Genomic DNA, 14,171 nt, shown 5'->3' on the forward strand with positions numbered 1-14,171 from the left:
TCTTGCCGCTGTCACAGTGAGGAACGTGTCGGTGTCAGAGTGAGCTTTTTACGCTAACATTTCATTTGACTCTGCTTGTTTGCGGTATGACTACATCCGGAGCCCGTTCCACTCACCATAGATCGAAAGCCCGGCCACTATCGCAACGAGGCCGATCGTAACGAGGCAGAGTACGGAGATCTTACGGCCGTATCCATTTCCGATGTTCTGCTTCGGCTCCTGTTTCTGCGCACCTGTAGAGAGCCCATTCAGCGTGTGTGTGAAATCAGCTTTATCCCCCTCTGGGACTCCCTTCCACCCACCATCCGCGGCCTATCCCTCCTCCACGATCACACCTCCCTCTCACAATCCCATCTACTTTCAGCCGTCATCGTCGAGAGTCCAAATTCCTTGACTTGACAAAGGCTGACAGGTGGCTGACGGATTCCAGAGATCAGTCAGATCTCCCCTGAGCCTCCTCGGCTCCAGAGGAAGCGACCCAGGTGTCCGACCTCTCGTTGTAGCACATTCCATCGAATCCCGACAGACTCCTGTTAAACCTCTCCGGAAGCTCCCCAACGCCCTGACATCCTTCCGATAATGGGGTGACCTGAACTGTATACAATACGCCTGATTCAGCCTAACCAGTGATATTTGTTTTTATGAAGTTGCATTATAACAGCCGAAATTTTAAACTCTGTGCCCCAACTGATATAACCGATAATGGCAAGAGTGATATAAGCCTTCTTCGCCACCCTATCAGAATGGATGAACCAATGCAAAGGACTAGAGGATCCCGGTGCTAAACAACACACTTGAAAGGTTTGGCTTTAATAGTTTGTTATCTCTGAATATTTGACCTACCAAGGTGCGACATTTTAAGTTCGTCCGGGACAAACAGCATTTAACATTTCTCCATCACAAATCAGAAACTGGTCCATGTCCTCCGGAATTCTTTACAGGTCCTCTAAGCGATCCACAAGACCCCATCAGCCTATCATCTAGAAACAGAACAAACCACCCACCTATACTTTCATTCAGATCGTTTATATACATCACAGACAGGGGAGATCCCACCCACGTCCATAGTTACAGGTCACCTCATTGGAGGAGAACAAGGTTACTCGATCTCAGAATGCAGAATAACATATCGACGTTACTGAGAAATTGCAGTCCAGGCAGACTATAAGGTTGAAGAGCCACGAAGAGGAGGATTTGAAGTCAAGTGTACATCTTATCGTATTAGGTGTCCGTTCAGTAGTCTGACTACTGTCGTGTACAAACTGTCCTTGAACCACCTGATACATGATTTCCCATTTTCACTCGGATGGAAGGGTGCAGAGGAGAGACTGTTCGGGGTGGCTGGAACCATTTATTTGATGATGCTGACTGTATTCCCGAGGCAGCAGGAAGTGCAGTCAGAGTTCATGGAGGGGAGGCTGGTTTCGGAGCTGGGCTCAGCTCTTTCCACAACGCTCTGCAGTTTCTTGCGGTAATGGGCGGAGCAGTGATTATATTTTTAGTGAGGAACCAGGACGTTTCATGAGAACAGTGTAGTAGACATGGTGAACAGGGAAGACAATATTTTGTTTTTCACTTTGTAGACGACTCTGCAGAATTTTGTGGGTCTCAGTGTCATAAGGTTGGGTGGGCGTTGATGCAGGACACAGACACTAAAGTACTAAGAACAAGACGGGACAGAACTAACGGACCGGACAGGTCGCAGACTAGGCTAGGAAAGCAGGACCAGGACGAGGGACTGTGGGCAAGGAGCCTTGGCGTGGACTCCGAGCCCGTGACTGGACAAGGACCGAGTCTTGACTTGGGTTCGGACCCCGAACCAGGCGTAGACGTGACGAGGCCTGGGTTCTTGGAGCTTGAGATTGGGATTCGTGGAGTTCGGGGCTTGAGATTGGGATTCTTGGTTCTCGAGGCTTGAGGCTGGGGTTCTTGGAGCTCGAGGCTTGAGGCTGGGATTCTTGGTTCTCGAGGCTTGAGGCTGGGGTTCTTGGAGCTCGAGGCTTGAGATTGGGATTCTTGTTTCTCGAGGCTTGAGGCTGGAGTTCTTGGAGCTCGAGGCTTGAGATTGGGATTCTTGTTTATCGAGGCTTGAGGCTGGGGTTCTTGGAGCTCGAGGCTTGAGGCTGGAGTTCTTGGAGCTCGAGGCTTGAGGCTGGGGTTCTTGGAGCTCGAGGCGTGAGGCTGGGATTCTTGTTTCTCGAGGCTTGAGGCTGGGGTTCTTGGAGCTCGAGGCGTGAGGCTGGGATTCTTGTTTCTCGAGGCTTGAGGCTGGGGTTCTTGGAGCTCGAGGCTTGAGATTGGGATTCTTGTTTCTCGAGGCTTGAGGCTGGGGTTCTTGGAGATCGAGCTTTGGGCTTGGGTTCTTGGGGAGCTTGGCCCTTGAATAACTCGGAGGCTGGAGCTTGGAGGCAGACTAGGAACTGTACCTCAACACAGAGCCGGGACTTATCCTTCGACAAGTCGGGACTCCTCTTTAACAAGACAGTAACATGGACAGTACGTAGACATGGAGCCGGGACTTATCATTCGACAAGCCGGGACTCCTCTTTAACAAGACACTAACATGGACAGTACGTAGACATGGAGCCGGGACTTATCATTCGACAAGTCGGGACTCCTCTTTAACAAGACACTAACATGGACAGTACGTAGACATGGAGCCGGGACTTATCATTCGACTCAACTGTCACTCCACACAAAGGTTGGGCAGGACCATCCATCTGGTAATGGCAGAACGGACTGAATTACCCGACGGAGGCAAAGACAATACAAGACAGATTTCCCCGCAAGGCAACAGCAGAACGGCCTGATTTGCCCCACGGAGGCGAGGACAAGACAAAACAGATCATCCCGCAGGGCAACGGCAGAACTGCCTGAATTACCCCACGGGTATCACAGGTAGACAGGGAGGCTGGAGAGTGTTGTAGAACAGAGGGACCCAAGGTTACAGGGACACGGTTCTCTGAAAGTGGAGTCACAGGTAGACAGGGACCCCAGGGAGTGTTGTGGAACAGAGGGACCCAAGGTTACAGGGATTCGGTTCTCTGAAAGTGGAGTCACAGGTAAACAGGGACGCTGGAGAGTGTTGTAGAACAGAGGGATCCAAGGTTACAGGGACACTGTTCTGTGAAAGAGGATTCACAGGTAGACAGAGCGGTGAAGAAAGCTTCTGTCGCGCCGCCCTTCATCCGTCAGGACAAGGAGTACAGGGGATGGGAGGTCACTTTGGAAATGTACAGACTTCAGGGAATCCACACTTGGGGTAGAGTGTCCCGTTTCCCTCGTCCTCCATTGGATAGATGCCACTGAACTGGAGACAGAACAGAGGAGATTTACGAACATTCATGGACTCCAGTGACTGAGTTATGGAAATAATTCAGGCAGTTTATGATTAAATGCCACGGAGCGCAGAGGTGACCTGACAGGGTTGTATAAAACCACTCGGGGCACGGACAAGATGAACGCAGAGTCATTTTTCTCTTAGCTTGGAGAATCGAGGACCAAAACGCTCCGGGATATGATGATAGCTGTAGGTGATGTAACTGGGGAGAAGAGTGACAACATTTTTTTTATCCAGAGAGTGGTCCGTCTGTGGGAAGAGCTGGCAGAGGAAGTGGTCGAAGCACATGCATTAGAACTTGAACACTTTTGCCTAAAGCACGTGACCCCTTCAGAGTGATGTCATTATTGTGAACTCTGACCTGACTGTGCAGCCACTGACAATTCGGCGGGTCCCGAGGCAATGGGAGGATCTTCATGAGCATCGATGTGAAGTTCATCTTTCGGTAGTTTCAGCACTGAGTAGGTGGAGTTCAGACCGTCTGAGAGAGAATGAGAGAGAGAAAGAGAAATAGAAGGAGGACAGTCCGGTCGGGAACGTACGTTGTCTATCGGCGGCGGTTGTTTCCAAAAGGAGCTCTGAGAGTGTTAGTCCATTTTGCGTGGCCTGTCAGTGGCTCTAACCGGAGCACCAGTTGTGAGTTGGGTGGTAGGGAAGGTTCCGGCACAAAAAGAGACACTGCCGAGCGGAGCGTTAATCAAAGGAGTGATCTGAGACAGAGTAGTCGGGCCTTGGCTGGAGCTACTTGGGGACCGGGTTAAGGAACTGGAGATGCAGCCCGATGACCTTCATCTGGTCTTGGAAATTGAGGAGGTGATAGGCAGGAGCAATATGCAAGTAGTTACACCAGGGCTTGGGAGCCAGATAAGTAGGCAACAGTCCCGAGAGGGAAGAGCAGGAGGCAGACATTAGAGAGTACCCTAGTGGCTGTCCCTCTTAACAATAAGTACTGCGGTTTGAGTACTGTTAGGGAGGGAGTGGTTGGTGACGGCATTCCTATGGGATACAACTATGGCCGCTTCTCTGGCATAGGGTCTGGTCTTGTGGCTCAGAAGGGTAGGGAAGCGAAGAGGACGACAGCAGTAATAGGGGACTATAGTTAGAGGGTCAGGCAGGCGACTCTGTGGACGCTGAGTCCAGTGATATAGTGAGTTGGATGATAAATGCCTGGCTGAGGGACTGGAGCAGGGGTCAATGTGTCCCCGTTTTGGACAGGCGTGACCTGCACAAAAAGGGCGGGTTACACTTGAATGCGAGGGGTACCAGTAGTAGAGCGAGGAGGATTGCAAAGCCTATAGAAGCAATTTTAAACTAGAATTGCTGGGTGGTTGGAACCGAAGTGAAGAGACGGTCAAATGAACTCTCACCCACTGCAGACGCAGTACTGCTGTACACATACTTCTGCACTCCAGGCAACGCGAAGCGCAGAATCAAATATGGCTGTGATGATTTTACGCTCTGGTATCAATTGTTTGGCGACAATAAAGTAATATTATATAGAGACTGTTGGGAGACAGTGTGAAAGGGAGGATAGTCAGGTGATAGAGAACAGAAATCCTGATTTGAGTTTATTTGGAGAAGGAAGTCTGAGAATCGGAACCGGGGAGCTGCAGGAGTCATTCTGATTTTTTTCTTACAATCGGGGTTAAGAGAGGCGGGACTGCGCAGGCGTGTGACGTCGTGCAGTGAAGCGTTGAAGATTTGAAAAGGAACACGGACTTTTACAGCGGGCAGCGTCGTTTTGCAGGCAACGGAGTGATCCGGGAGCAGAGTGAAGCTTTAAGGGCTTTCGCTCAAGGGGTTTAGGCGGAATCAGGTGAGGCAAGGCAGGTCTGGTTTCAGTTTTTCCTGTTATTTGAGAAAAGGGGGAATTATGAGTGAGTGGGCAGGTTGTTGTTCTTGGTGTCAGATGTTGGAGCTAATGAAGTCTCCTAGCCTCCAGGACGTCCATATCTGCGCCAGGAGCGCCGAACTGCAGCTCCTAAGGGACCGTGTTAGGGAACTGGAGCTGCAGCTCGATGACTTTCGTCTGGTCAGGGAGAGTGAGGAGATGTTGGAGATTAGTTACAGCCAGTCGGTCACACCAGGGCCACGAGAGGCAGACAAGTGGATCTCGGTCAGCAGAGGGAAGGGGAAGAGTCAGGTACTAGAGAGTACCCCAGTGGCTGTACCCTTTGACAATAAGTACTCCTGTTTGAGTACTGTTGGTGGGGGGGGGGTGGTTGGTGACAGCCTACCTGGGTGAAGCAACAGTGGCCGTGCCTCCGGCACAGATTCCGGCCCCGTAGCTCAGAAGGGTAGGGAAAGGAAGGCGGTAGTAATAGGGGACTCGATAGTTAGGGCGTCAGATAGGCGATGGTGTGGACGCTGTCGGGAGACCCGGATGATAGCTTGCCTCACTTGTACCAGGTCTGGGATGTTTCTGATCGCGTCCAAATATCCTGAACTGGGAGTGTGAAGAGCCAGTGGTAGTGGTACATATCGGCACCAATGGCATAGATAGGAAAAGGGAGGCGGTTCTGAAAGCATAACATAGGGAGTTGGGAAGGCAGTTAAGAAGAAGGACCGCAAAGGTAGTAATCTCGGGATTGCTGCCTGTGCCATGCGACAGTGAGCGCGGGAATGGAACGAGATAGAGGATAAATACGTGGCTGAGGCTTTGGAGCAAGGGGCAGGGATTCAAGTTTCTATATCACTGGGACCTCTTCTGGGGCAGGTGTGACCTGTACAATAAGGACGGGTTGCTCTTGAATCATAATGGGGCTAATATCCTGGCGGGGAGATTTGCTAAGGGTATTGGAGAGTCTTTAAAATAGAACGGTTGAGGGTGGGAATCAAATTGAAGAGACCAGAAGAGATAATAGTAGTTCACAAATCGTGAAATCGAGCAGTGTGTGAGGGAGGATAGGGAGGTGATAGAGAAGGGGTACGCTAGTCCGAAGATGTAGGGGAGAAGGAAGAAAAAGAAGATAGTAAAGTTGTTTGCACCATTACGGATACCCAGAGTAAGATGTGCAGAATTTCTTAAATACATTTATTTTAATGCTAGGAGCATTTTAAGAAAAGTGAATTAGCTTACAGCATGGATTCATACCAGGAAATATGACGTTGTAGTTATTACTGAAACACGGTTGCACGGCGGGTGTGATTGACAACTAAATATACCTGGATTTCGTTGTTTCAGGTGTGATAGAATCGGAGGGGCAAGAGGGGGAGGTATTTAATTGCTTGTCAGAGAAAATATTTCCGCGGTGTTTTGACAGGATAGATTAGAAGGCTATGTGAGTGGAATTGAGGAATGGGAAAGGTATAGTAGCACTTCCCGAGGTATATTATTGACCACCTGATGGGGAGCGAGAATTAGAGGAGCAAATCTGTCAGGCGATAAGAGATATTTGTAGTAAGAACAAGGTTGTGATTGTGGGAGAATATAATTTTCCACACTTAGACCGGGAAGTCCATTTATGTAAAAGGGATGGATGGTTTGGAATTTATAAAATGTGTGCAGGATAGTTTTTGAAGCAATACATGGAAGTACCAACTCGAGAAGGAGCAATGTTGGATCTCTTTTTCGATATTGACAGAGGTCAGATGCCGGAGCTATGTGTTCGGGAGAACTACCAGACCACTGATCACAATGCCATTAGTTTCAATATAATTTTGCATAAGGAAAGGTCTGGATCAAGGGTGATATTTTTGATTGGAAAAACGGCCTGCTTGAAGAGATGTGAAAGGATTTAGTAGGAGTGGGCTGAGACAATTTGATTTATGGGAAGGATGTAATAGAGAATAGGAGGTCATTAAAAGTTGAAATTTTGATGGTACAGAATTTTTATATTCTTGTTAGGTTGAAAGGAAAGGTTAATGGTTTGAGAGAGCCATGATTTTCGAGGGATATTGGAGACATGGTTCGGAAAAAGAGAGAGAACGACAATAAATATTGGCGGCATGGAGTAAATCAGGTGCTCGAGAAATATAAAGAATGTAAAAAAATCTGAAGAAGGAAATTAGAAAAGCTAAAGGAAGATATGAGTTTGCTTTGGCAAGTTAGTTGAAGATAAATCGGAAGGGTTTCAACAGTTATATTGACACCAAAAGTATAGCGAGGGATAAAATTGGTCACTTAGAGAATCAGTGTGGTCAGTTATGTGTGGAGCCGAAAAAGATGGGGGAGATTTGGAATAATTTATTTTCTTTGGTATTCACTAAGGAGAAGGATATTGAATAGTGCAATGTAAGAGAAACAAGTAGGGTAGTTAGTTAAACTATGATGATTGAAGAGGAGGAAGTACTGACGCTTTTAAGGAACATAACGGTGGATAAGTCTCCGGTTGCTAACAGGATATTCCCTATGACCTTGAGGGAAGTCCGTGTAGAAATAACAGGGGTTCTGACAGAAATATTTCAAATATCATCCGAAACGGTGATGGAGACGGAGGATTGGCGTATTGCTCATGTGGTTGCATTATTTAAAAAATAGTTCTAGGAGTACACCTATCAATTATCAGCCTGTACGTTTGACGTCAGTGGTGGGTAAATTAATAGAAAGTATTCTTAGAGGTGGTATATATAATTATCTCGAAAGACAAGGTCTGATTCGAAACAGTCAGCATAGATCTGTGCGTAGAAGGTCGTGTTTGACAAATCTTATTGAATTTTTTGAAGAGGCCACTACGAAAGTTGACCAGGGTAAAGCAGTGTATGTCGTCGAAATGGTCTTCAGTAAGGCCGTTTACAAATTTCCACACAGAATGTTGGCTCGGAAGGTTCAATCGTTAGGTATTAATTTTGAAGTAGTAAAATGCACTTAAAAGTGGCTGGATGGGAGATGCCAGAGAGTAGTGGTGAATAACTATTTGTCGGTTGGAGGCCTGTGACTAGTGGTGTGCCTCAGGGATCTGTACTGGGTCCAATGTTGTTTTTAATGTACATTAATGATCTGGATGATGGGGTGGTAAATTGGATAGTAAGTCTGCAGATGATACTAAGACAGGTGGCTTTGTAGATAATGAAGTTGCTTTTGAAAGCTTACAGAGAGATTTAGGCCAGTTAGAAGAGTGGGCTGAAAGAATGCAGATGGACTTTAATGCTGATAGATATGAGGTGCTACACTTAGCTGGGACAAATCAAAATAAGACATACATGTACCAGGCTTTGGATGCTTCGGAAAGGACAGTGAGTGAGGCAAATGTTCTGGGGTCCTGGCTCAGCTGATCAGAGTCTGTGTCACCGCAAAAGAAAAGGAGGAAGTCATCGCGGGATTGTCTACTGAGTCTGATGTTAGACGCGGGGAGGGGTTACTAAATCTACTTGGACTTTTTTATCGAGCACAGAATAGTTACACGATATCGAGGAACAGATAGGGAGACCTATTCAGGAAAGCTGTAATAATAACAGAGTTGTCGTGGTGGAAGATTAGAATTTCCCGAATATTTATTGGCATCTCCCTGGATCAAAGGGTTTCGAGAGGATAGAGATTGTAAGGTGCCTTCAGAAACGTTTCTTGACACAAGTTGTAGATAGGCGTACAGGGGAACAGTCTGTACTTGATCTGATGTTGGTAAATGAACCTGGTCAGGTGTCATGTCTCTCAGTTGAAGAGCATTTTGGAGATAGATAAAACAGTTTTATCTCCTTCACCACTGCATTGGAGAGGGATAGGAACAAGTAGGTTAAGAAAGAGTTTAAAAACACAAACACGATAAAATCCTCAGATGCTGGAACTTCCAGCAACACTCCAGCATACCAGGCAGCATCTATAAGCATCATCAATGGGGACAGGAAAGTTTCTGAAGAATCGGAGGTTTGCAGATGTTGCTTCCCAATTAAAGGAGAGTAGAGGTAGCCGAGGAAATTATAGACCAGATACACTTACTTCAATGGTTGGTAAGTTGCTGGAAAAGATCCTCAGAGGCAGGATTTATGAAAGTCGGGAGAGGCATGATAGGATTAGGGATAGTCAGCATGGCTTAGTCAAAGATACGTCGTACTTTACGAGCCTGTATCAATATTTTGAGGATACGACTGAACACATTGATGAAGGTTGATCAGTAGATGTAGTGTATATGGATTACAGTAAGCCATTGGATATGGTACCGCATGCAAGACTTGTTGAGAATGTAAGGTGTCAAGGGATCCAAGAGGGCCTTGCTTTGTTGATCCAGAATTGGCTTTCCCACAGAAAGCAATGTGTCGTTTTGGACGGGTCATATTCTGTATGGAAATCGGTGAGGATTGGTGTGACTCAAGGGTCCTATTATGGGTCCAATTTCCTTCCTGGATTTTATAAGTGACCTGGAATGGGAAATGATTTGATAGGTCAGTAAATTTGCTGATAACAAAAAGGTTGGGGTGTTGAGGATAGTCTGGAGGGCTGTCATTGCTGACAGCGGGACATCGATAGGATGCCAAATTGGGCTGAGAATTAGCTGATGGAGTCCAACTCAGAGAAGTATGAGGTGCTTAATTGTTCTAGGTCAAATATGATGTTAGAATATAGACTTTATAGTAAGTGGTTATAAAATGCATACGGTGCATTGGTCTTCATCAACCGTGGTACTGAATTGAAGAACCAACAGGCAATGTTACAGCTATATAACACTCTGGCCAGACCCACTGGGTCTACTCTGCTCAGATCCGGTAAACTCACTCCAGGATGTATGTGGAAACTATAGAGAAAGTCCAATGGAGATTACAAGGATGTTTCCTGGTTTGGGGAGCATGTGCGAACTGGACCTTTTCTCCTTGGAGCGAAGGAGGATGAGATGTGACCTGAGAGAGGTGTATTAGTTGATAAGAAACATTGATTGAGTCCAAATGGCTGACGCGAGAGAGCACAGTTTTAATGCGGTTGGAAGTTGGTACAGAAGAAATGTCAGTGGAATGGGCTGCCGGAAACGGTGGTGAATGCAAAAACGATAGGGTCTTTTAAGAGACTCCTGGAAAGGTACAGGGTGCTTAGAGAAATAGAGGGCTATGTGCAACACGATGCAATTTCTAAAGTAGGCACATGTTCCGAGTAGCTCCGATGGGTGTGTACAGAAGTGAGAAGGTTCGGGGTGGGTGGAGGGGTTTTTTTGATGCTGCTGGCTGCTTTACAGAATCCGCAGTGTGTGTAGAAAGGGTTCATGGAGGGGAAGCTGTTTTCAGAACTGGGCTTAGCTCTTTCCACAACGCTCAGCATTTTTCTGTGGTCATGGGCGGAGCAGTGTTTATATTTTTAGTGATGAACCAAGACTTTTCATGAGAACAGGGTAGTAGAAATGGTGAAAATGAAGACGGTAAGTCACTTTTCCCCCTGGTAGACTACTCGGCTGAATGGGAGGTTTAAAGACAGATATGTCCGGAATGATAGACATAATGGACGCTTGACAAGTCCCGTATCAAGATCGCAGTTGTTAGATCAGTCTGGAAGATGCAAGAGAGGAATGTAGGGAGTGACCGAAAAGGAATGGAGCGGTGCAAATGGGCCGGCGATGGAAAGGTAGTGAGTGCAGAGGAGACAATGGGGAAGGAGATGACAGGTGGCGTGAAACCCAGGGAGATTTGTCGTGCCGATTTGTCTGGGGATTTGACCTCACAGAGGCTTGCCCAAGGCTGTTAACAAGGGCTCAGATGGTAGACTGGTCTAGAGATGTTGTGGAACCCAAGGTGATCTGTATGGCTAATTTGATTGCGGAGGATTGATGGTGTGGGACACACGCAGTGGTGGCTGATTTGATATAAGAATGGCTCTGCGACAAGGTCTAGGGTGACAGTTAATTTCGTAGACTGGAAGCCCGTCACTGGAGGTGTTCACGGGCGGTCGGCGGTGGGACCAGTTATCTTTCTGAACAATATCGACCATTTATAGCAGATTATACAATACACGGTAGGTGAACTTGCAGACGACATTAACGTTGTCGGCGTTTCAAACAGTGAAGACAGTTATCTCTTACAGTGGGATCTCGATTCGCCGGGGAATGTGGCTGAACAGGAGCTAATGCAATTAAGTTTGTGCTACCGTATATCAGGAGGACAAACAGCGGGGTTGGACTTACACGGTGCAAGGGAGGAAACTTGGGAAATGTTAAGGAACAGCCTGACGCAGGGCTACAGGTACACGGTCCTTGAAAGTACAGTCACAGGTAGACAGGGTTCCTGGGGAGTGATGTGGGGCAGAGAGACCCAGGGCTCAAGGTGAACTGTTCCCAGAAAATACAGTCACAGGTAGACAAGGACCCTGGGGAGTGATGTGGAATAGAGGGACCCAGGGCTTGAGGTGCACGGTTGCCAGGAAGTAAGTCACAGCTAGACATGGTGGTGGGGAAGACGTCTGACACGCCGCCCTTCATCAGTGAGGGCAATGAGTACAGGAGTAGGGAGGTCACATTGGAATTGTACAAGTCTTTAGTGAAGCTACACTTGGAGTAGTTTGTTCCGTTGCCGTCGTCTTGCTCTGGATAAGATGCCACTGAGCTGGAGAGAGTGCAGAGGTGATTTACGAGGACATTGCAGGAACTCGAGTAACAGAATTGTGGAGATAAGTTAGACGGGTTGTTAGTTTATACCTCGGAACGCACAGGTGACCTTGTGCAGTTGTTTAAAAGCACATGGGGCACAGACAAGGTGAATGCACAGAGTCGTTTTTTTTTCCTATCTAGGTTTTGAGAATAGAGAACCAGAACCCCACAGGGATCAGTTGACTGTAGAAGGTGGTGCATTTGGGGACACGAGTGAAGATATGTTTTCATATTGAGATTGTGTTCCTTCAATGGAACGAGCTGCCAGGGGAAATGGTCGATGCAGATGCATTAGAACTTAAACATCTGTGCGTATAGCATGTGACCCCTTCATGCTAATGTTAATACTGTGAACTCTGACCTGCTTGGGCAGTCACTGACACTGTGGCGGGTCCGGAGGCGATTGGAGTGTCTTCATCTTCATCGATGAGAAGTTCATTTGTCCCAAGCTTCATTACTGTGTAGGAGGATGTTAGACTGTCTGGGAAAGAAAGAGAGAAAATGTGAGGGAGGGTGAGAAAGTGAAGGTGGTAGAGAATGGTGGGTGTGAGGACAGGGAGACAAAGCAGACACGGAGCGAGTAGGCTGACAGTTAAGGGGAGCAGGTGAGGGAGAGGGAGAAGTGAGCGGTCAAGACGGGAATTCCAAGTGGGAGTGAGAACGTATAACGGATCGATGTGGGAAGGGGGGTTGGAGGGTAACAGAGCGATGTAATGGGCGGGAATATTGAATATATATGGGGGAACAGAACAAGATGAGAATGGGAGAGAATGTGGGGGAGAAAACAGAGGGAGAGAGGTTTTGAGTGGATGGGGAGAGACAAGAGTGAGAGCGGCAGTGCAACTGAGGGAGAGAGGGGTAGAGTGAGGGGGGAATGGGACGGAGATGGAGAGGGACAGAGGGAGAGAGAGAGAAGTCATGCGAGAGGTTGTTTTTATTGTTTTTCATAGTTGTATTATTTGCAAGCTTTCTACAATTTCCACACACTGGATATACCACGGTTTTGTGGGGACTAACATGTTGTAGTGATTTTTGCCCTCCATTGTGTTTCTTTGTGTTGTGGCTGCTTGCAAGAGGAAAAGCGGTACGGGAACGTGGTGGTTTACAGTACCAGAGTCCCGGGTTCAATTCCCGCCACTGACCGCAACGAGCTGGTCCGAATTACCCTTGCCCATTTGCCAAATCGCTGCCGGCACACAGATTGCTGGTGTTGTGGAAAGTGTGGAACATCGCTGATTGATTAAATAGGAAGGGGATCAGCTGTAGATGGATGGGGAAATGGCAAACGGAGTTTCCTCCGGGTAAGAATGAGGTTCTGCGATCTGGAAAGTCAAATTTGGTGGGACAGGACCTTCCCTATCGAAAGGGATCACGTTTACACGCTTACGTTAGGCACATGGTTTTAAACGGGCATTTGGCCACGTCCCTTTCATGGGAGATACATTCACAAGATTGCGATGACTGGGATTCATAATGAACTAGGAACTTGGGCTCAGAGTTATCTTGTGTACAGACCTCCGAGAGCGGCGGTCGCTGGTTGGAACTCCATGACTACGGTGTAGTGCATAGATCCGTCCTCCGACTGCTGCTGTTCGTGGCAATGTTGCGGATGCAAATCTGGATATTCAACTAGGCTTTGTGTCTTTATGATGTCCTGCCTTTGAGAGTTAGTGAATTGTTTTATTATTTCGAGGTAGAGAGCAGAGCCCACCCAGCAGAGTACAGAAACTGGCCGACAATGTTGTCCCGAATGCATTCACTCTTGTACTAGACATTTCAACTTTGGTAAAAGGTCCTGTCTGTAGACTCAGTCTATGTCTCTCGTGATCGTATAAACCTCTGTCGGACCTCCCGTTCAACATCTCCGGAGGCTACTCAAGACCTTCTAACCAAACCGCTCCTCTAAACTGTCATCACAGACAGGAGAGGTGCCAGTTACATCCAGAGATACCGATCACTTCATGGTAGTGCTGCAGTGGAAATCGATCACAGAATGCAGAATAAACGGTGACAGTCACAGAGAATGTGCATAGAATAAGATGCAGCGGCAAAGCGACAGCAAATTGCGAGGTCAAGAGTACACTTTGCATGGTAGAGGACGGTTCAATAGTCTGATAACTCTGGGGTAGAAGCTGTCCTTCAGCCGAGTGAGACATGCCTTCGTATCTACCCTCCGATGGGAAGGTGCAGAAGACAGAATGGCCGGCGTGGCTGGAGGTTGTTCTGTGATGCTGCTGGCTGCTTCATCGAGGCACCAGGACCTGGGGACGACGTTCATGGAAGGGACGCGGGTTTCCGAGATAGGCTCAGCTCTTTTCAAAACGCTCAGT

The 14,171-nt window shown here is 47.5% G+C and overlaps 1 long non-coding RNA gene across 1 annotated transcript; it reads right to left on the reverse strand.

Annotated features, from left to right (window-relative positions):
• Nucleotides 1-150: 150 nt before the first annotated feature.
• LOC132389926 (uncharacterized) lies at nucleotides 151-12,292 on the reverse strand. The gene is made up of 3 exons (XR_009510728.1): nucleotides 12,203-12,292; nucleotides 3,702-3,821; nucleotides 151-233 (listed from the first exon to the last, which is right to left on the reverse strand). It is a non-coding gene; the product is annotated as an uncharacterized LOC132389926 (long non-coding RNA).
• Between the last annotated feature and the right edge of the window lie 1,879 nt (nucleotides 12,293-14,171).

Source organism: Hypanus sabinus, unplaced genomic scaffold (genome assembly GCF_030144855.1).
Source record: "Hypanus sabinus isolate sHypSab1 unplaced genomic scaffold, sHypSab1.hap1 scaffold_708, whole genome shotgun sequence".
NCBI lineage: Eukaryota > Metazoa > Chordata > Chondrichthyes > Myliobatiformes > Dasyatidae > Hypanus > Hypanus sabinus.